This window comes from Bemisia tabaci, chromosome 5 (genome assembly GCF_918797505.1).
Source record: "Bemisia tabaci chromosome 5, PGI_BMITA_v3".
NCBI classification, from domain to species: Eukaryota; Metazoa; Arthropoda; class Insecta; order Hemiptera; family Aleyrodidae; genus Bemisia; species Bemisia tabaci.
Window position 1 is genome coordinate 32514506 of NC_092797.1, and position 23638 is coordinate 32538143.

The 23638-nt window shown below is 40.4% G+C and overlaps 1 protein-coding gene across 1 annotated transcript in view; it reads left to right on the forward strand.

The window, feature by feature from the left end:
* Positions 1-1740: 1740 nt before the first annotated feature.
* Ypel (Yippee-like) overlaps positions 1741-23638 on the forward strand; it is a 134158-nt gene continuing 112260 nt past the window's right edge. The window contains exon 1 of the mRNA XM_019051937.2: positions 1741-2259. The gene's annotated coding sequence lies outside the window, so the exon portion shown is untranslated. The remainder of the gene's footprint in view (positions 2260-23638) is intronic.

Sequence of the window (23638 nt, forward strand, 5' to 3'; positions counted from 1 at the left end):
CCCCTCGGACAAGCATGATAAATAAAATCTGCATCATCTCCATAATGTTGTGTACTTGTGGTTGCAGTAAAATCAGATTGAATTCTCTGTAATGCAAATTGTACTAACACCGAAATCAAGGAATTCTTATTTTTGCATCCTTGTTTCCAGCAATCTATGAAAGTGCAAATTCTGACAGGGATTTTTACTCACTCTTCGCCCCTTTTTTTTTAGGGTTTTCAAACCCAGAAAGGTGGTACCTACAATTTATTGAATATAAAATCTACTGATATCATTTGAAAGATCACCAAAAGTACAACTGTATCATGCATACTATTATTTCTTGTCTCTCTTGCTTCAAAGGTACCTAATGCCTCAGCTTCATTATTGTGTGGACTGGTTTTCTTATCTTTGGAGGAAATTATTTTGTATGCTGTTCGTGTGCAAAAATGACAAAAACTAGAGAGTTCCTAGTTTTGATGATAGTTTGAATTATATCATAGGTTTTTAGTTTCAGTAATGTCCAACACGACTTTTCATCGAAAAATTCGCATGATATGGGCTAAAATTGATATGTAGGAGACCTTCAGCCCCTCTGAAAGTGTTGGACCCCTTTGAAGTCAGTGAAGAGTGGGTATGTTATAAAAAAGAAACCGCAAGGTCAAATTTGAAGGGCTTCAACACTATGGTAGGCAGAGTAGTAGGTAAAATAATTGGTTCCTCAAGAGATAGTATGGGGGGCTGTAGGTAATTCTGAAGGCTACAGAGCTCTCGTAGATTTGTAGGAAAAATTTCTCTCATAAAAGGACAAATTCTTAATTTGACTAAGTAATATGCTTTTTAAGTGTGACTGATAAGACCTTCGATAGGGATGCTGACTTCAGGTTAAAGACTCAGGATACATTGACACGCCTAGAAGTTAAGAAGGCCAATTTTTTAAAAAAAAAAAAAAAAAAAAAAAAAAAAAAAAAAAACTTTAAAACTTAAAGAGTTCTTTGTCCCATTACTTAGTTACTGGCTGAGCCCCTGAAAATATTATGGGACGTAATACATTTTCTTAGTCAAAAAACTAATGCAACCTCTTAAGACCCCCAGTAAAAAGAAAAAACCCTTAATTTGTGCCGAGTGCACAGTTAAAGCGTCTCCAGAAAAATTGGCAGTAAGATGAGCGGCAATTTGCGTTGCAAAAAATTTCTCTGTTGCCCATGTCACACTATCATACCGAGTCTTGGACTCCACAAACAGCATTCTTGGTCTTTCATTGCCATAATGGACAACGCTGTAAAATTACTTTTAGAGAACAGCTCGTCAAAAGAGGACTGAACAGTGAACAGATATGCAATAATGCTTTCGAGCAGATCTAAGCTGGACGGCTTAATTTTAATGTGGACCGCATCGTGCAGAAAGGCCAAGTTGCATCGGATAATTTATTTGATAAACAGGAGAACGGTAGCATATATTCTTCTGAGAATTTCAGAAAATGTTCTGTGATGTAAGGCGAATTCCCTGAAATTGTCTAAAGAAGCTGCGCCACCGTTCCCCCTTTGAATAACACTTTTTTATGGAAGGCAAGATGCAACTCCATTAATTTCTGTTCTGCCAACGCAGTCTATGTACTCCCGGTTGCATACTCTATGTATTACGGGCGTTTTAAGTACTGGCCATCAGACTATCTCTGTCATGTGGCGCTGTCTAGGGAGCTCAGCTAGAACCAATAATAATAACATGGTCGGGTTGCGCACAGCTGATTGCGCAGTTCTTCAATCTAGTGCGTGCGTGAGCTGGGAAGTGCGGAGTTGATAATAATAAACGAGTGATACGAGCAATGTATGTAAGCGTTTGCATTTCAGTACTCAGCCAGTTCTGCGAGCGACCAATTTGTGCGGAGAGATTTGCGGTGGTTTAGGGTTTCGAGTTGTTTGAGGAGCATAACGTGTCCCTCTCTTTTGTTTTGATGTCATTTAGCACGATCCCATATCCTCGATATTCTTTCTGTCGAAAAGCACCGTGATTCCCCGTGTCTTCGAAGCTCGTCATTGCGTTTCGAGATCAGTAACGTGCTCCAATTTTTTCTTCCTTCGGTTTTAGTTTTGACTACGTGTTTTCGTGTTGACACTTCATGAACTCGCTTTGATTGATCGTCTTTCTTCTCAGCAGACGGAAGAAATAGTTGTACGTAAGAATTATCCGTTCCAATGTGTGTTCCAAGTCTTCAGGGAAATTGACCTTTCCTTTCCATTGTTCTCACGACGATGCCAGGAGCTGCCCCATGTTAATCAGGTTTGTTTTTTCTAAGTTCAAATGCATATTTATTATATATACCTATGATAATCATCATCCATGTGAGTCAGAGTGTCAAAGTTGCATGTCCTAATCAATCGCCAGGACCTTAGTTTCCGCTGCAGGAATCATGTATTTTAAAGGATAATTCATCTCACAGTCTGCGTCTGGCTTTGTTAGAATGCACTCGGTCATGCAATGAATTCTATTGAATGCAGTCCAGTATTAAAATAGAATGCGCAAACAACAAATCAAATCCCAATCAATGAACAGTCAGATCAGTATGCACTTCTTAACTTTCCTAGAAGTTCGAACTCAAGTTATCTCGCACAATCTTCTTTTCTGTATATTAATAGCACCTCTTTGAATCAAATATCATTATGGTATCTTTGTCCCTGAAGTTGCTGAACTAATATCGAAGAGAGACTGCTGTGCTGTGAGGCACATACAGTAATGTGTGACAGGAGCAGATAGGGTTAGCAGATGAAGTCATTTCATCTTTTGACCTGGATCAAGCATTTAGTTAGTGTCGTGGACATATAGCAAATTTAAGAATATTGGAATGACATGAAATTGTATCAAAATGTTGGTGACAGTGTCAAGTGTGGACACTATCACATTACTTAGACGGCAATTAGGTGAATACTAAACAACATCATAATGAACCTGTTCTATCATTCAGCTGCAGACTTTATTATGATAAATACCATCGGAAACATCTAATTCAGCTGCAGTTCAAGTAGCACTGAGGCATTATCTTGAGACTTTTCAGTTGCCAATGCCCGCATCATTCCTGTCTTTTGTTTATTTTAGTCGAAATAATATCCGCTGGTAGCATGTTAATTTTTTTCATCTCATGTTGCTAATGATTATTTTTTCCAGCATTGTATATGATCTAGTGTCAAATAGAAATACTAAAATTTTGGAAGTAAATAACTGTTGTTACCTTTTGAATGTACAGAATGTACTGACATATGTATATCAATGGTAAAACTCCCTAATCACTTCGCTTGCTAGCGGTGTCTAGAAATCTCTGCTTCTATTGTTATTTTTAAGGAGAACAAATCGACATCATTCCTTGAAGTTTTTTCAGAATTTGCTTTGCACAGAGAAGAAAAATCTTGAAAGTTCTTTAAAATTGACGTTGAGAAGCTCTCCTTTCAAAAAATGAAGTACCTACCTCTTACCTAGAACAGAAAGTCTGCAACATCGCAAAGCAAGGTATGCGGTTTAGAATTTTCACCATTGATATAATGTCTGCGCTGTTTGTTTACATTTTATACCATCCGTATGATAAGAACCTACATTGATTCAAAGATGAGTCAAATTGTTTGACGAGTCTTAAATAGGTAATCAAAACATACAAAATGAAGTGATAAAGATGCTGACATAATTCATAAGTAATTTAAAGGTGTCATGGAGGAAGGAATCCAGTGAAATTTTTGTGATTTCAAGAAAAACCTGTCTAAAATTTAACAATCATGTCCCAACGGTGAACTTTCAAGTGTAAGAGTGAGGCAAAAAAGTGTTCCGGTTCCCATCACTTAGAGTGATCGAGATCCTACTCTGCCATGTCAAGATGAAACGCCGTATAATCATTTGAGAGTTGCCAAATATCCTTTGATATAATGCTTATTTTTGGAGAGTGTTACGGATATTTCCGCTTGAATTTCTCAGATAATTTAGACCTGATTGCAAACTAAATTCCCTAAACAGTTTGAAGAAAAATGTTCCCATATTACCCTGAAATCTCAAATTTAATCAAAGGCAATTTGGCAACGTCTAAAGGCTCATACGGCATTCTGCACTTGGTATAATGTCGGGAAACAGTACAAAATCTTGGTGTGAGAGGCACTTAAATAGTGCTCTCATTCCATGTCCGTCTTTTTTGTTCCAATATCTCCCAATCCAGGTCCGTCAAAGCTGTGGGATTTCTCTTAGATTTTTTCATATTTTCGGAGAAAGTTCCGGAAAATGCAAAAGCTCCGGAATTTTTCGGGAATTTCAGGAAAAATTCAGGGAAATCTCAGAAGTTCCGGACTTTGTAACTAGTCCGGGGAAATGGGAGCACTGTACTTTCAAACCTCGGTTTATTTTGGGCACCAACAACTGACCGTGCGTTACGAGGGTGGATCATAATGAAAAAAATTAAAATTAAAACGTATTTATTGGATCATTTAGGCGCAAACGTATGCTCGGAAGGTAGTGTCGTTCAAATGTTGCTCGGTTTTAGAGCCTGCGTCTAGTCAGAGAGCAGCACTGCCGTGCTAAGGAAGAACACCGTATGAGCCTTCAGACGTTGCCAAATTTCCTTCGAAAAATCACGTATTTTCGGAAAAATTCGTAAATATTTTTCTTCGGATTTCTCCGAGAATTTTGTTCGTAATTTGAGCTAAAACTTGTGAAAATTTTAAGGAGATATATTCATAACTTTCTTCGAAAATAGATATTTTCTGAGAGGAGATTTGGCAACGCCTAAAGGCTCATAAGGCGTTTTTCCTCAGCACGGCGAAGCAGCGCAAGGGAGCAGGGCTGCTATGAATAATTCTGCTCGAGTGCACTGCCATTTCGAAATCAACAATAAGATTACGAAGTTTGACATTCATCAAGTCTCATCATCATGAATGCTGCATGTCAGCTGAGCTGAGTCTCCCCGCGCGGGTACCTGATCGTAAAACGTTTTGTCACGCGAACACTTGAAGACTTATTCGATGCGAGTTGGCCTGCTGGTGGGATGCGTGATAGCGACTAACGTGAGGATTTCGCCGAAAATTTCGTCACGTAGATTTTCTACCCACTCAGGGGCGGACTGGTAGTCGAAAAGTTAGGAGGGGACCTAAATGTAAGGGCCCCTCCTGTCGTTCGGAGGCCCCTCTTCGAAGGTCCGGGGGCCCTCCCCCGGTATATTTTGAAAATTTCACACTTTTTAAACACGTAGGCATTATTGGAGTTGGATTCTACAGTTCTTGAACTTCAAAAAAACCCATTCTCAGGATTCATCGGGGGTCCCTTCATCACAAATGCTTTTGGCAACCTTCCTTGTCTCTTAGAGACAAATTTTTAGGGAATTCGGGGCCTTTTAGTGATTGAAAAGGATAAGAAAATTACAACATTACGGGAAAAAAACGATGACTCGAAAAAAATTCGCCGCGGGGGCCCCTTCGGGACCTCCACGGCAAATTGTTAGGGGGCGATCGCCTCCCCGCCCCCATGGCCAGTCCGCCCCTGTACCCACTACTTATCCTTCTCATACACTGGAAAAAAAAAAAAAACTCATTGGATCTAGAGCGCAGACTCATAAAAACACCGACAGGAAAAAATACTCTTGATTCAATCAGATTTAAGCTTAGATCAAGAACCAAGCCTCTTAATTTGAGCGGATTTCCTTTTGATTGATTTAAGCTTAAATCTGATTGAATCAAGTGTCATTTTTCTTGTCAATGTTTCAAGAGTCTGGACTGTAGATACAATGTGTTTTTTTTCCCAGTCCAGTCTAGGAACTCTACGGAAGTTAAAGGAAAAAGTTAATAACAAGCTGATTTTTGGCATTGTGAGTCCTTATGACCCCATTGAGTCCCCAAAAGAAAAGTCCTCATCGACAGCGTGACGGCTTTGGGTTTTATGGGGGGGGGGGGGTAGGTGCCCCAAAATCGGTTTTATGGTCGTAACTCGAGAACGCTTGCTTGTATCACTACGTATAGCACCATTTTCTGAATCTCCGGAGGCTTTTTTTTGGTATAGATGGCATTGAAAGACGGCGCACAGTGGATCGAGTCAGTGGGAGAGGTCGGACAAAATTTGGAAACTTTAGAAGCTTATAATTCCGTTTATACAAAACTTTGGGATTTTAAAAGTGGTTCCATTGGTTTCCTCGCGAAATTTTCTTCCGTAGGCACCCCTTAAAGTTTAAAATTTGACGAATTTAACATCAAAATTTGAAATTTTTGTCAAAAATGTCTTGTCCGACCTCTCTGATAGACTCGATCCACCGTGCGGCGAGGACAAAGTTAAGTCTTTCAGTCGTTCGTAACGCACGTAAATTCAGTACCATTGGTTTAAGCTTCAAATCGGCGAAATGTTGTACTTTCTTAATTTAAGTTTAGAGGAGAACAAGCAAGGAAAACGAACGAAATTGTAGTGTGCCCATGCAAAAAGCGACCTTTTTGGTGGAAGATAAAACCGGTGCAATGCATCAACGGCCAGGCGGGATAGCTATTATCTGGAATTTCTACGCCCAAAAGCTCTCTTTCTTACGCTACCGAGAGTTGATCGTACATTTTATAGCGAGGACAACGTGTTTGGGCTAGCAGGCGTTTTATCCTAGTTCTATCAAGGTAAAAAAATTGAGAAAGTTAAGAATTTTCTAGTAGACCCAGGATTCCCAATAGTTTGGAGAAACGTGGAATAATCAACACGAAAAAGCGTCTTGAAAATCAGGCAAAGTCAGGGGCCTTTTTCACTGACTTAGAATCGACAAAGGAAACCGAGATATCTTCGATGCAACCTCTCAATTTTCGCTCTCTTACAATTGAATTTTTTGCTAACGAGCGAGCGTAGGGTTAATATATACCTTCGGTGTCTGGGTCATATTAGATCGGTAAGCAGTGAGACAGGTCTTAATAAAAACTTTAAAGAGCATCTTAACTTGCATCTAATTTAGGGTTAGGATAGAATATTGTATGTATGAGATTTTTCCGCGAAAAAAGTCGGGGAACAATTTCAATCTGGTCCAAAAAATCAAGATAAGACCAGGATTTTTTTTCTTCTCTTTCAAAATTGCCCGAGAAACCTGCAAGCGTTTCCTTTAAGTATCACTCTCATAAACCCTGCGCGTTTAGTAGGGCCTAATGCCCTATCATCTGCCCATAGCACACCGCTTTGCAGGTATAATGAATTTGTTCTAATTGAATATTCAAACGACTTCCCCGGCCGTGACTTTGACCAGACTTCTTGTCTCGTGCCTACTCGTTAATTTACGCTGAAATGTGACATTTCGTAATTTTTTTGATGTTCGTTTATTTTTATAGTATGCACCCTTTACACCGGAGTACAGCGCGGCAGCGACCTTCAACATATACGATCGACTTAACCAGGGTTCGAATGGAGTTACGGTTTTTCGTCAGGGGAACAAAGAATTCCGCCATATAGATCGAGCCACCGGAGCTCTCATGCCCTCCTCATTCTAAAATCATCTAAATTGACCCGGACTTTCCGGTTGAAATCGCTCTATCTGATGAGCAGGTCAACTACGAGCAAAGCTTGACCCGGGAACAAACGATGTTGATTGTCGTGCGGCGCACAGTAGATCAAGCCAATAGGAGAGGTCGGACAAAATTTGGAAACTTTAAAAGCTTATAACCCCGTTCAAACAAAACTTTGACGTTCTGAAAGTGGTTTCATCGGTTTCCTCGTGAAATTTTCTGTCAAGGTCACCCTTTAAAATTTAAAATCTGATGGAATAAACATCAAAATTTGCAGTTTTAGTTAAAAATTTTATGTCCGGCCTCTCTCATTGATTCGATCCACTGTGCGGCAGTGCCTGAATTTGTGCACATCTCCGGACCGGCACTGGAGCCGAGTCGCTCAAAGGCGTGTCGTGTCGTGCGATGAATCGATTGTTCTGCCATTTTATCCTATGGAAAGGTATCGATTATCAGGTTGTTCACAACGAACACCTCAATAATCGATTCTTTTCCCCAGTTTCAAATGCAGGAATATCGATCATCGATGTTTCTCGTCTCTTAATTGGACTGGGTTAAGCAGAAAGGAACCAACCCACATTTTGGAAAAAATTGAGTTATGAGTGGTTTTGAACTCGACCACTGCTCTACTAGCTATCGCCAAAAATTCAAAATTTTTGTTGGAGCAAATTTTGCAGAAATTGAACTTTAAGTTTAAATTTTACATTGAGGCTTATGCAGGAGCTAAACTTTAAATCTCTTTTTCTCGGTTCGATCCCGATGTGGCTTGGTTCCTTTCTGTTTAACTCCGTCCAATTGCTGAGTCGGTGACAATCGATCTTCAGCACTGCCGTGCGAAGGAAAAACGCCGTATGAAAATTTGAACATCACCGACTTTCTACGGATAAATTGTTTATTTTTGAAGAAATTCGTGTTCACATTTCTTTGGTATTTTCAGATACTTTAGATTAAATCGCGTCTGAAATTCTCCGTAAAAGCGGAGGAAAACATTAGCAAATTTCCTTGAAAATTCGCGGTATATCTAAGGAAATTTGCCAGCGTCTGAAGGCTCATATGACGTGTTTCCATAACGTGACAGAACGTGCGATGATATCCTTTTGGCCCTTTTTTACGTTACCATGGTTTTTTTACTCCTCTTTTCCCCTCAATTTCCCCCGAATCAAAGTTTGCGTTTGAAAAAAGTTATGAATATTCTATCTCAAATCTCTTAGATGGCGAATGAGCGACGAGCGTCTCTATTAAATTGGAAGATAAATATGATCCGTATAATCCTGGATTTTTTTCGCATCCCTCCGCCCTACCTTCGTAACACACTCATAGCGCTGGTTATACCCCCGCTAAAAAATGCATTACTTCCCCTTGACAACCTCCCCCTCCATCCTGGAAACTAGGAACTCACCGATTAAATTCTTTTTCCTCCTCTTTTAGAAGCTGAAATGACAGTCGCAGCGCTCCCATTTCCCGAAACTAGTCACAAATTTCGGAACTTATGAGATTTCCCGGAACTTTTGAAATTCTCAAAGTTTCCGTATCTTTTGCATTTTTCGGAACTTTTGAAATTCCCACAATTTTCCGCATCTTTTGCGTTTTTCGGAACTTTTAAAAAACTCTAAAAAGTATTCCAGAGCTTTTCGACGGTCATGGAATGGGAACACTGGGAACGCAAGGATACTGCAAGTGGTTCAAACATTTTAAAATTTTAAAAATTTTAAAAAAAAATCAGGGAATATAGCGCTAAGAGCGTTACATTTTTATGAGCGGTCCATTCTCGGGTCCTAGTTTCTCCGGAAAGACTACCTTAGGTATCAGAGGAAATCTAGCAACGTCCGAAAGTTCATACGGCGTTCTTCCTCAGCAATGCTCCGGTCGGCCAGTCCCTCCTCCCCTCCCCCAACCCCTTGGATGCCCCGACCCCGACGCGGTGCAAGTACTTACACCGTAACCACTCTGTTAATTGGACACCAACTAAACCGACGCGGAGAACAAAGAGAAGTGGCAACGAACTCCAAGCCCGGTTGCCGAGTTATACCCGATGTAAGTCGGTCTCCCTCCCCCCGCGGTCTGCGGAGCAGTGGCCATCGCCGTCGGGTCGCCCTCCTCGTCGTCTACGGTGGCTTTTTCCATCGTTTGACAACAGTACCACTCCGGGCTACAAGGTTAACTTGTATCGCTCACCGATTCACCTCTTTCGTCTCTGCATCTCCAGCTGTACAGTTACAGCTGTTACTCCCTCTCCTGCCCCCTCCCGTCCCCTCCCCGATCCCATCGTGCTACGTCCATCATCATATTTAACGCTTTTGTCGTCACTTGCAGCTTTCGTGGAGCTCTTGCTCTTGGTGTGAAATCCAGCGACTCGGAGCCATCGCGATCGGAAGTTATTGGTTCACATGAAGCAGAGGCGGATCCAGCAATTTGGCAACACCGGATTTCCTCCGTTTAAACCTATGCTAAGTAATCGATTCTTTTCGGAGCACCTGGCCTCCTCCAAGAATCGATACATTTCCATAGGTTTAAATGGAGGAAAGACAATGTTGCCAATTCACCGGATCCGCCAATTCCCGGATTTGTGCTCAGGGGCATGGGAAGTTCATCTTTGGGGGCCCGGCGGATCCAGCAATTTGGCAATACCGGATTTCCTCCATTTGACCCTATGCTAAATAATCGATTCTTTTCGGAGCACCTGGCCCCTCCAAGAATCGATACATTTCCATAGGTTTAAATGGAGGAAAGACAATGTTGCCAATTCACTGGATCCGCCAATTCCCGGATTTGTGCTCAGGGGCACGGGAAGTTCATCTTTGGGGGCCCAAAATCCTAAAATCGAAGATCCCTAAGACAGTCTTAATTCCAGGCTTAGGGCCTCTTTAAATTTATCTTCTGTACTCCAAGGACCCCTAGAGGATCTGGATTTTAAACAAAAATCTCCAGAAGGGCCCATGGACCTGGGATGCTACAGCACCCCGGCTAATCCGACTCCGCTTGAATCACAGGATCGTCTTTTAAACGGCAGTTATTTAAATATTTTCTCCTCCATTTTCCCATAACAGAAGGAAAAAGATGTAAACTCAGCTCATCAAGCGCTCCCCTGCATGAAGCAAAACAATGATAGTGTATATTCTCAACCATATTTTGAGATGCTGTGCGTATGGACTAAAGTTTCCCGTCCTGGTTAAGTTGATCAGTATGGTTCCATTTTAATTTAATCGTGTAATATCATGCTGATATCATACTGATACCGCACTGACATACTGTTATTGTACTGATTTGCTGACTACTGATACCGCCCTGATATCATGCTGATATAATACCGATACCGCACTGGTATCACATGGGAGAATCGGCTAATTCACATTATGATATCATGTCGATCGACTTTACCAGGGGGTTAAGTCAAGTGTCGAGAAAGGAAACAAGGGAGGTTTCCGAGAATCATTGGAAAAGTTACCAGTGACTTTTCGATGTGCTCGTAATTACCATGTACGCGTGCGTATGTATTGTCTGTGTGCGTCAGTATTTTTTTGTCAAAGTTTTTCGGGAACTTTCAACAACTCTGTCGGGAAAGTTCCCACTAGATCCCTAGCTGTGCTTCTTAGGGGAGCACTGACCCCCTGGATCCCTAGCTGTGCTTCTTAGAGGAGCACTGAGGTCCATCTGCCGTCCTTAGCACTCTATTGTCCTAATGAAAAACAATGTATTAGCTTTCGGACGCTGTCAAATTTGCGTGGATAAACTACCGAATTTCAAGAAAACCTCTTTATATTTTTCCTTCAATTTTTCAGAGAATTTTATCCGCAACCAAATTGGTAGTAATTGAAAATTGCAAAGAAGAATATTCATAACCTTTCTCAAAAATGAACCTTTCATAAGGGGAAATTTTGCGACGTTGGGATGCTTATACGATGTCCTTCTTAAGCACGGCAGCATATACCGGTGCACATTTTTTTGGCTGTTGGGAATAATATCGTTTTATACCTGTCTCGAAGGAAGGTGGAAATTAGGTCACGAGCTCTCTTTGCTTCCTCGACGCTTTATTTTTGTTTATGTATCGGTTTATTAACCTTTGTTCGCGATCGCACGGCCCATTTTTTGCTCGTTTTTTCATAAGGATCATTGAAGTTTTTACCTCGATCACTTGATGGAGCCGCATGATACGCACATTCGAATTCGCGATCTTACTTCGTGACCGCGTAGGTAGTTTCATGTTCAACTTTTCTGAAAGTCTCGTTTCATTGTGCGGGCTTTACTGCGAGGATCTAAAATGACTGAATGCCCTCCATTTTTCATTGATACTTCGAAGACATCCCTTAGACAGGAATAGTTGATCTACAAATCATGCTCAGCGCATCCCGATATCAAAACTGAAGCCCAAAAGATACTTACATCCTACGCCTGTATGCAACTATTCGTTCCTACTTTTTTTTATATGAGATATCTTTGCATTATAAACAAAGTACTGAAAGCGCTCTGCCATTTCAGATCCTTGCAGTAAATTGCTAAGGAAAAGCGCCGTATGAGCCTGTAGGCTTTGCCCAATATCGCTTCTTAAACCACGAATTTTCGAGAAAATTTGCAAGAAAATTTCCTCCAATTTTTTAGATAATTTTGTTCGCGATTTCACCTAAAAGTCCTGAAAATTTCAAGGAAACAGCTTTCCTCAAAAATACACATTCTATTAAAGGAAGTTTGGCAACTCTCAAATGTTCATACGGCGTTTTACCTCAACACAGCAGTAAAGCCCGCGCCGATGGCGCTGCTCCGGGCTGGCCGCGAGTGAAGTGGTGAGCGCCTGGACAGTAAAAACGCCTTCAGTCCCGTGCGTATGCAACACGGACATCCGTGGAGTTCGAATAGTTGTATCCAGGAGTTCAAATAAGTGTTCGTCGTATTGAACACTAACTCATGGTGCTTTGCTTGTTTCTCTTGCACCGTAATTTAGTTGCAGCGTTGTCTGCTCGATGAAGTTTTAAACTATTACTGATTTTTATCGCTACATTATCTGTTTTCCGAATACAGCTTTGATTTTTTAATTATAATAACGTTGCCGTCTTGAAATGTGGGGTGCGGCGCTGCGGCCCCCTGGCCTCTTTGCTCTAAGAACGAATGCAGCAGAGTCGTTTCATGCTCATTTCAGGATAAATTCGAGCGCGCAATCCAACGTATTTGTATTTTTTTTTTTTTTTTCGCTGAAAAGTTAGAAAAAAGTACAGTCAGAAAATTAAATCAACCTACTCTTAATTCGGAGTCGGGCGAGGTAGGATCCAAAGCTTATATCGCCGGCGTAAGTCAGCAATCACATATCTCATTAGCGGTGTCTAAACATCTCCGGCTCTACATTATTTTGTTGAAGGAGAACAAATTGACATAATTCCTCGCAGTTTTTGCAGAATTTTCCTCGCACAAAGAAGAAAGATCACAGCAGTTTCAAAGAATTGCCGTTGATTAGTTTTCTGTTTAAAAAATAAAGTAAGTCAGAAAGTCTGCGCCGTCGCAAACCGAGATACGTAGTTACGGACTTACAGGGTCGATATATCTTACGTTACTGATTGCGTCCAGATAATCACGAGTGGACTGAGTTCTGAGTGTGTAGCTTTGATGTTCTTGCACTCTCAAAATCGGAAAAATTGATAATTTCTTATCGCAGATCCGTAGGAAATTTAACCAACAAGGAGGTAGTAATTTAGTATGGAGGCGCATTGCTACTTCGCCTTCAATTTCTGGAGTAGGCCATAAAACATCTTCCATGCAGCAAAAGTTATCTATTCGAGGATCTATATCTTTCTCTGTCTGCCAGTCTCCTCAACATAATATGACGATTTTGATGCGAACTCTGTTTTCCTGTTCGGATCCGTAAATGTTGCCGTTCACGGGAAATGGCACCTTGGTCCATTGAGATAACATTTTCGGCACAGCAATTTTTGTCGAGTTGGGCATATCAAACTGAAAATTTCACTGATTTTCCCTGTGGACCCCGGCAAAAATCAGTGAGAATCGTGGATTGAAATCGCATTGTCACATTCTCGTAGAAAATCCAAATTTGCAAGCCAATTTCGTCACCTTGGGACGGAATCCTCGCCTCAGAATCCATGATCTCTACCTCTCCGGAAGCTTTCCGATAAGGAACGGTTTGAATGATCTTTGCGGTAGCAATTCCTTTATATGTATTGATTTTGACGTCACAATATTCAAAGTGTTTCGAAGGACTTTTGATTGAGACAGGCGTATCGACGTTGGCCGCAGAACAAAGAGCGGAATGTCGAGTTGGATGTGGGCCGAATTCGAAGCGGTGCGCTGCAATTGAGCGCGTGCTGCCACTGCGGCCGCCCCGCTCTTGCTCTGACGCAATGCTTCGTCGCACAATGGACCGATTCAACAGGAGAGGTCGGACAAAATTTGGAAACTTTAAAAGCTTATAGCTCCGTCCATAGAAGAATTTGAGGTTTTAAAACTGACTCTATTGGTTTCCTTGTGAAATTTTCTTCCAGAAGCACCCCTTGAAATTCAAAATGTGACGAAAATAAACGTCAAAATTTGCAGTTTTAGTCAAAAATTTCATGTCCGACCTCTCTGATTGACTCGATCCACTGTGCGTCGCTGTCGCTTTTTCATGCATGCTTAAAATTATACTTCTGTGCTCTACCGTGCAAAGTAAAAACGGCGTATGAGCACTCGAATGTTGCCAAATTTCCTCTCGGGATATATATTTGTTTTTGAAGGGAGTTATGAATATTTTCCCTCGCAATTTTCAGAATTTTTAGATCAAATTATAAATGAAATCCACTGAAAAATCGGTGGAAAAATATTCAAAAATTTTCTCTAAAATCCGTGATTTTTCGGAGGAAATTTGGCAACGCCTGATGGTGTACACGACGTTTTTCCATAGCGCAGGGCGCAGGTCCTATGCAGTCGTGCTAAGGACCAACGCCGCATGAATGTATGAATGTCACCAAATTTCTTTCGATAAAATTCAAATTTCATGAGGAACTTGTAAATCTTTTCTCTAGCAATTTTTCAGAGAATCTTATTCTACCGGCTGTGTATAACCGCAAAAATATTAAATATTGACTCACAATCAGTTGATTCCTAGAAAGACCTGTGACAAGAAAAATGAAAATTTCTATCGTTAAAATGGAAAACTCCCAATTCCTTCTCTTTCAACGACACTCTCGCGCAGACCTACTTTCCTTTCAAAGATGCTGAGCTTCCTATTCGAAAAATTTAAATCCTTGAATGGTTCTTGTCCTTGCGCGCCCGCCATACGCTAGGTTAGCAAGTTAGCAGCTAATAAGAAGATATCTCTGCAGAACAATAGGGCACCGCCAGCTAGCTTTGTTTGAGGGCGAGGTCGAATGTCACGGTATACAATGCATCTTCCTGTAGGAAAAGATCGCAACGAAACTATACTAATCTGACGTTTGAGCGGTTTGCATTCTGCACCCCTTTTGGTAACCGTTTAGATGTATCAGACTGATGGAAAAAGAATTGACGGGAAGGAAGGATAGGATACTCTCAGGGTTTATTTTCAGTCTCTCCTATCTCTACCGATTATTAACGAATCCAAAAGGTGTTTTTGAGTCGGAGAAACTCTCTTTCGTATGGCTTACTATAATTTATGCATGGACTTGAGGACAAGGCGCATCAGTATACTTTTCTTTAAAAAATTGTGTTATTAGTGATTTCAATACTGTAACTAGCCTTGGAACGCAATCTACGAAAACTTCACTCGTGTATAATCCAATTTTCAAGCATCAAAGTGTGGGTTTGAACTTTCTCTCCACCATCAAGCTCCATGAAATTTTGAAACTTTAAACACGTATGCCTCGAAATAGCAAAAACTGTCGCCTTGTCCTCCAAACCCCTCCATTGATTAAGGGAGTGGGCAACGAACATTTTGTGCCAATCTTGACACCAAATTAATTCTTAATCAGTTTTTCTTACTGAACAATCTCTTCTCTGCAAATTCTTTTCTACTAGCCGTATAGGCAGAAATCTGTCTGTTAAATGGGAGTTATAAATCGTCGCCTCTCTGACGTAAGAGCGTATCTCGATTCTACGTGAGCCCTGTTCTCCGTATATTCATATGCTTTTCGGGGCTAATGTGGAATGAGAGATACGCCCTCACGCCAGAGGAGTGACGACTTATGTATTTCTGATTATATTGATGAATCTCAATTTTTTTTTCAGCACTAGCATTGCTCTAGAAAAATATTTTCTCAAACTATTTTTTTTCACCTCTTACCTTCGCGTTCAAATCCCCATTAGTGAATGTGAAACACTGGCAGTAAGTGTAGGGAGTGAAAATTTTGCCGTCAAACCAGATCGCAGAGCTCGAAAGCTTTCATTGAAATTGATGGACCGAACAAAATGGGAGTTCGTAAAAAGCAATCGATCATGAGATTCAGAAAACCTTGCTGCGTATTTTCGGAGGAGCGTGGAGGATAGAAAAAGTATGGTCGCTGAGGCATTATCGTCGTTATTTTTCTGGGAAAATTGTCAATGCTGGTATTAATTTCTCTATCTCGAAAGGTACTTAGGTGCCTCTCGGTTTAATTTATTTTTGTCAACGCGGGAAAGTAATATCGAATCCATAAAAATATACTTCAAGGCGCGATATTGAGTTCTTTCTCATTTCCACGGTCTTGCAATTTAGGCTACGCTACGAGAAAGTCGAAAAAATTGTATCACGCTCTCAGCTCCCAATTTCAGTGCTTGCATTTCCTGGAGAGATCTTGACTCAAGAGGGAAAAGGTCCATTTCTCGACGAGTCTTAGTTAGCATGTCCTTTTACAGGGTGTCTAGCGTCAGGATTTTCCCGATTGTATCAGGATTTAATCCCGATTTCATCAGGATTTGAGGACGAATCGGTCGTAAAATCAGGATTTGAGAAAAGTCGACCGGCCGATCGGATTTTTTTATCGAGCTATTTTTGCGAAGTTTTATTCGCCAATTTTTCTCCGCAAAAAATCAGGATTTGATCAGGATTTCAAAAAGTTATGATATCAGGATTCAGCAGTCAAAAATCAGGAAAAATCGGTCGTAAAATCAGGATTTGAGGAAATTCAGCCATCCGCTTATCTTCCATTAATTATCCGTTATTTGTCCTCCGCAAAAAATCAGGAAAAAATATGAAATCAGGATTTTGCAGTAAAAAATCAGGAAAAATCAGGATTTCCCACAATGAAAAACTACTAGACACCTTGTTTTATGCAAGCTAAAGCTCATGCAAAAATGGACTTATTCCCTTTTGGAAAGAACCGATTCAAAAAGAGACTAATGAGCTGAAGCGAAGTGATTGGAGGAGATCGCGGCCTCTTCCGTGGATTTGATCATTGCAGCCAACCGTGGCTCTCCCTTTTGTTTTTCCGTTCTAGAACTTCTAGAATTCTAGATCAAGACCAAGACGGAGTCGACGCACTCGCTTCCACTCGGATCAGTCTCCGCGATGCGATGCTCCTCTGCTTCTGTTAAATAAATGTTTCACTGCTTCACTGCTTCACTGGCTCTGCTTTTGCTTCAACTCTCAAGTCGTGACTTCCATCTAAATAGACCAACGGTTGACCTGCCATTCAACCGTCCTGGCTATCCTCTCGGTCCATTCTCTCGCGTGAAGGAGAAACGCCGTATAAAGCGTCCACAGGTTGCCGGATTCCCTTCGATAAGTGATATTTTTCGGGGGAAGGAACTTTTGATTAGTTCTCGTCCTATTTTTCAGAGAAAATTGTTTGGAATTTAATGGACCGTATTCGATACTGGTTCCATTGAACATCCGATAATCAGGGTCACAAGTCTGGAATTTCCGGAAAGTACGGAAATAGTGCTGACTTTTTAAGGGCAGTCCGGAAGTACCGAAAAAGTGTGAAATTCCGCAAGGAGGTCCGGAATTTTTTCATTTTTTGTCAATTTTGTCGCAATTTGAGCGTAATTTGGAAATTCAATTTTTTTAAGTTTGCCGAATTTCGTCAATTGGAGGTATTGAAAATGTACTGCTTTTTTTGTTGAGGAGTTTCTGAATTTCCTGGGCATGTACTGAAAAAGCACTGTAAAAGCACTGATTTTCGGCCAGCCTGTTTAAGTAGACACCCTGATAATGGTTCCATTTCTTGATCGGTTCAAATCAATGGATCGTATTTGATTGTGGTTGGATGTATCGTTTAGCTCAAATCAATAGAACATAATCTCAAACAAAAATATTAGGATCTAAGTTAGAAAAACTGAAAACGAGAAAATTCTTAACAATCTCACTTTTCATCGCAATATGGCACTCATAAGATTAAATAATCCATCACAAACCCCGTTCCCAAAGATTACTTAATTTACTTTTGAGGCTATGTTTACGTGCACTGGAAAAAAAAAAACACATTGGATCCAGAGTTCAGACTCTTAAAAACATCGACAAGAAAAATTACTCTTGATTCAATCAGATTTAAGCTTAAATCAAGAACCCAGCCTCCTAATTTTGAGCGGATTTCCTTTTGATTTAAGCTTAAATCTGATTTAATCAAGAGTACTTTTTCTTGTCAATGTTCTCAAGAGTCTGGACTCTAGATCCAAAGTGTTTTTTTTTTCCAGTGTGTTGAACCAAGCGACATCGGTACAATTTCACTGTTGGATGTATCGAATACGATCTATAAAAGATTACCTCAAACAACTTTTTTAGGATTTAAGTCAGAAAAGCTCTAAAGGAGGAAATTCCGGTCATCTTCTTTTTCATTGCCATGCAGCACTCATAATAATCAAAAACCCGTTCTCGCAGATGTATCGATCGACTTTTGAGACTATGTTTACATTTTGAACCACAATGCACATCGATACAATCTCAGCAATAGGTAACGCCTTTTTATGTTTCGAATACGATCCATTTCAAGTATCGGAAAAATTCAAGCCAAAGTAAAAACAACTTTCCTCAAAAATTAATATTTTATTGGGGGAAATTTGGCAACATTGAAATGTTCAAACGGCGTTTTTCCTTCGCATGGCTGCATTCGGGTTGCTTCTTCTCGGTAGAGCCTCTTTGTGCCGACAAGAGACTTAAGGTGGATTCGGTGCTCTGGCGCTGGGCTAGGTGCAAGAGACGTATTCCAAATTTCAACCAAGGTACCGTTTATTGGGGAGAGTTGAACATTTTTACAACATTAGGCACCCTGAAGTGTTGAAATAAAGTCAAAAGGATCGTCTCCAAACCGTCCGACATTTTCTTGTCGAAGATCTGTAGGAAATTCAATCGGCAAGGAGGTAGTAATGTAGAATGGAGGCACATCGCTACTTCGCCTTCAATTTCTAGAGTAGGCCAGAATACACCCTCCGTGCAGCAAAAGATATCTATTCGAGGATCTTTATCTTTCGCTGTCTGCCAGTCTCACCACAGATAGTATGACGATTTTGATGCTAACTCTTGTTTTCCTTTTCGAATCCGTAAATGTTACCGTTCACTGGGAATGGTACCTTGGTCCATTGAGATAACATTTTATGCATAGCAATTTTTGTCGAGTTGGCTAGGTGCAAGAGACTTATTCCAAATTTCAACCAAGGTACCGTTTATTGGGAAAAGTTGAACATTTTTGCAACATAAGGCACCCTGAAGTGTTGAAATGAAGTCAAAAGGATTGTCTCTAAACCGTCCGATGGTGATCGTCACAAAACGTGAATTTCGACCACGATGTTTCAAAATTTGCTGTTTTGTTACGTTCTTCAAAGAGAAACTGAGGAAAGTTATTGTTTGAAACTATTTTCATGAAATTTTCTGTAGAGAATGAAGAAAAATCAGTGTAAATTCCAAGAACTAATGCTCAATGGTTTTTCCCCTAAATACTTACTAAAATGTGACAAAGAAATTACAACGCCACAAATCTATTTACGCGTTTTGCGATTTTCGTATCAAAGAGTAATCGACCTATCAAAAACTGTCAAAAATTGGGGTAGTAGATACTTTCGAACTCATTTTAAAATTTCAAGCATAGAGTTTTTTCTTTTTTTAGGAATTTTTTTTCAAAATTGATCCAAAGACTGAAACTTAAGTTTTTCCCGAAAATCTGCGTGAGCGTGACTCGCAAGCCCACAACCAGGTGACAGGTGACACCATTTTAGGGTCCAGCCCTAGAGTAGTTCGTTCCGTTTAAGCTCTTAGTTCATCGTTTTCCTCACTAAAGAGCTACCTTTGAGTGTTGTCAACTTTTCTTTTGCAACCTGCGTTTTTATCAGAAGAATCGCGAGCATCCCTCCTGAAAATTTCACAGATTTTTCCTCTGATCTCATGCAAGAATCAGAAAAATCCTTGGACAAGAATTGCACAGGTGCACTCCTGGAAAAACTGAATTGCTTGAGTCAATTTTGAAACCGTAGAATCAAGTCACGTTTCCTCGCGTGGGAAATGACGATTTGTCATATTAGATCCTGTAGAAAAACCTGAGGGATGTTTGAGTCCAAGCAATTGCACTACAAATACTTTTGGACTTTTTGTTCGAAACGTTTTGTATTTGAAACGTGTGATGTCCTGTCAATTTAAGCGCCTGGAAGTATCTACAAGATACATGTGAGTCTACAAGAGTTTTGCGATTCTCAAAGAACATCGCGTACCACGTTTTGTTTCATTTGTTTTGCGTTCACTGCAAGTTCACGTGCGCTCAGTTTTTCTTGTGTTCGTCAATAATCGCTGTTTCTTACCCCCTTTTTTTGCATGTTGCATAACGGTTCACTCCTCGTGAGTCACGTGGCAACTTTAGTCTACCTTTACATGAATTTTAGGTTATGTGTCGATATCTTTGAAGTTTTAGCTAGCAAAGTGAGGCAAAAGGTACTTTTCATACCCTTGCACTCTCCCACCTCACTGTTATACACGTTTCACGTCGAGTATCCAGTGCAAATGTGTGTCACACTATCGATGAAACCACGGTGGAAGAAACCGAAGGGTGTCACTACCGCGGTGGATGACGTCATAAACCGAATTTTTCAAAGCTCGACAAGTGCCTCGGTTAATGTAGAAAGTTGCGGTTTGGACAGATCGTATTATTTTTAGCTGATCTGTAAGAATCAAACATCAAAACACATCTAGATACTCTATGGAATTTTCTCATTTTTAGCTTTTCCAACTTAAATCCCAAAATTTTTGTTTGAGGTTATGCTCCATTGTTTGAACCAAACGATACATCGAATACACTGAAAAAAAATTCTCGGCGTTTTTACGAAGGTCCGTTGGTACCTTTACCATCTTAATTTTTTTACCAATTATTGGTAATTTTACCAAGACAGACTGGTAAGCTTACCTAAAAACCGGTATTTTTACTGGTTTTTCCAGGTAAGAATACCACTTTTATTGGTAATCAATTCCCGGTAACTTTTCCATTTTATCTCGGTAATTCTACCACAGTCGATAAAAAATATTGGCGTTTTTACCAAGGCCCAGTAAAATTACCGAGAAAGTTCAATAACTTTACCGAGATTTCTTGGTAAAATTACCAATTCCATAAATGGTAATTTTACCAAGAAAAAACTGGGATCAAATAGAACCCTGAATTCTTGGTAATTTTACCCTTTTCTCAGTAAATACACCGAGATTTTTGTTCAGTGATATTCTATAGAATTTTCTCATTTTTAGCTTTTCCAACTTAAATCCCAAAATTTTTGTTTGAGGTTATGCTCTATTGTTTGAACCAAACGATACATCGAACCACTATCGAACACGATCTATAAAAGCGTGGTTGCTCCATGGTGATCCCAGCTACTCGGCAGTACTAAGTATTGTTGACGTTGCCATGCTCCGGCTGTTGCCGATTTCGTCGGCCTCGCTAGCCTGGCATGGCATGGCGGCGGTTAGCAGGTCAAGTGCAGTGTGCAGTGGCGTGCGCTCTGCACTCCTGTGGCTGCTCACCGATCATTGTCAGTGATAGCAGTGCCCCCCTCCCCTGATCACCCCTGACCATTCCCTCCATGTTCGCTAGATCTTGCAAGATCCTTTTCTTCCTCCTCTTATGGGTCGGAGAGACTTGCATCGAACGTGTGCTTCTGAGCTCAGGGGCACAAAATCCACCACGACACGGTTATTGAAAATATTAAGATTCTGTCCCCATTTGTAGAGTACCTATATTGAGAGAGTATGGCCACTGGGCCCCATGGAGAGGCTTAGGACCCAAAAATGGCGGTGCTTTGTTTTGGTTTTTGTGGATGGGATGGGGGTTATTGCCAACTTTTGACGGTTATCACCAACCGCACTTGCTGCCAACCTTACTACATCCAAGATAATTTTTCTCAAAAATTGCACACGATTAGCCTTAAAAATATGTAAAGAAGTCGCAGTAGTGCATTTGGGTAAATTTCTCGTAACGACAAGCAAAGAAAACTACATTTTGAGTAATTTTGCATTACATTAATTCATGGCGTCCGCCATTTTTGGGTCCTAAGGGCTCCATTCAGCCTAAGATGGCTGAGCCAATCAGAGGTGGTAACACCAGTTGCCATACTCTCTCAATATAGGTACTCTACCCATTTGGAGATCAAATGAGGAGCTTGGAGGACAAGGCGCATAAGTTCAGTACTTGAAAAAAATGAGATATTCATGATTTCAAGTGAAACTTGTTTTAGTGCACATTCTGTGAAACATTCGCTCCCAAATTCCAATTTTTAAGCAACCAAAAGTCAGTTTGAACTCTCTTTCCGCCGTAAGGATCAATATAATTTCGAAACTTCTAACACGTATTTCTTGAAAAGCAAAAACTGCCCTTATGCGCCTTGTCCTCCAAGCCCCGCAAATAAGGTCAACTTTGACTCATCTGCCGAGTGAAATTGAACTGTACTTAGGCACATTTTGATTGTAAATGACTCTGAAGGAATTTAGGAAGTGTTAATACGCCCATTGTACCCTGCGTAAAATTTTAACAAACAATAAGCATTTGTTGTGGTGCTTTATTTTTTATTATTCAGCGATGGGTGTTGATCGCCAAAAGTAATGCTTTAGGCCAGACAAGCCTTCAGTTCTGGGTTTTTTCAGGATTCTACGTCTCCAGTTTATTCATATCCATTCTGCTTTAAAGGCAGTTTATCGCTAGATTCCAGAATGCGGTATATGTGCATCAATGCACATCATGGGAGCGGCTATATACGCTGCGGCTTGTTGCGACCAATGAGCTGTGGCCTCCACTACTCGTCCATGCGATTTCCAAAAATGTAGTTTGCCCTTGTTTCCATTCATCTCCTTGCGCCACATGCAACCTTCATTATTTTCACGCTTGCGCAATGATTACTAATTCTAGGCATACTATCTCAATCGAACAGACAAGGGAGTAGAATTGGCTGCAGAAAATTAAGTCTCTCTCTAACAGACATCCAATGCATTTGAGTCGCATATTACGGAAAGTACACCACTTCGGAAAAAGATCGTAAGAAAGAAAAAAATACAGGAAACAAAAAAGTAATGCAGCCGACAGTATTTGGTGAATTGAAAAAGTTTTTAGTGCATGTTATTCCATAACATGCGTTTTTATGCGTTGAATTAACATGCGGAAACCTAATTTTAGTTCCCGAAAAGAGCCTCGAGGCCAAAAAACATGTATCTTTTCGGTCTTTCAATCGTGCAGTTTAAACGTTTTTAAATCTTAGAATCCGGCACCCTCCGAAATAAACGAAATTTTTGCCTGAATTGTCAATTTTAATAATGATGGTGGAAAAGTAAAATATGCGCGTCGCTCAAAAAACCACCTCGTCGTAGTAAAACGGAATTTCAAGTTTTTCTGAATCGCGCTCTTTTTTTACCCAGAAGTGCGATGTTTGATGAAGTACTATTAAATTCTTAGATAATAGGCATTGATTTTAAGAATTGGTCGTCTGGCGGCATTTCACATTTAAACATACATATTTTAGCAGAATAGATCATTTTGTTATACCTCCTCCAATAATCGTTCAATTCATGAACCAAGGGTATCCTCGTATTCAGTTCACTCACACTGGGGAAAAAAACACATTGAATCTAGAGTCCAGACTCTTAAAAACATCGACAAGAAAAAATACTCTTGATTCAATAAGATTGAAGCTTAAATCAAGAACCAGGCCTCTTAATTTGAGCGGATTTCCTTTTGATTTAAGCGTAAATCTGATTGAATCAAGAGTCCTTTTTCTTGTCAATGTTTTCAAGAGTCTGGACTCTAGATCCAATGTGTTTTTTCTCCAGTGCAGTATTTTCCACTTGAACACGA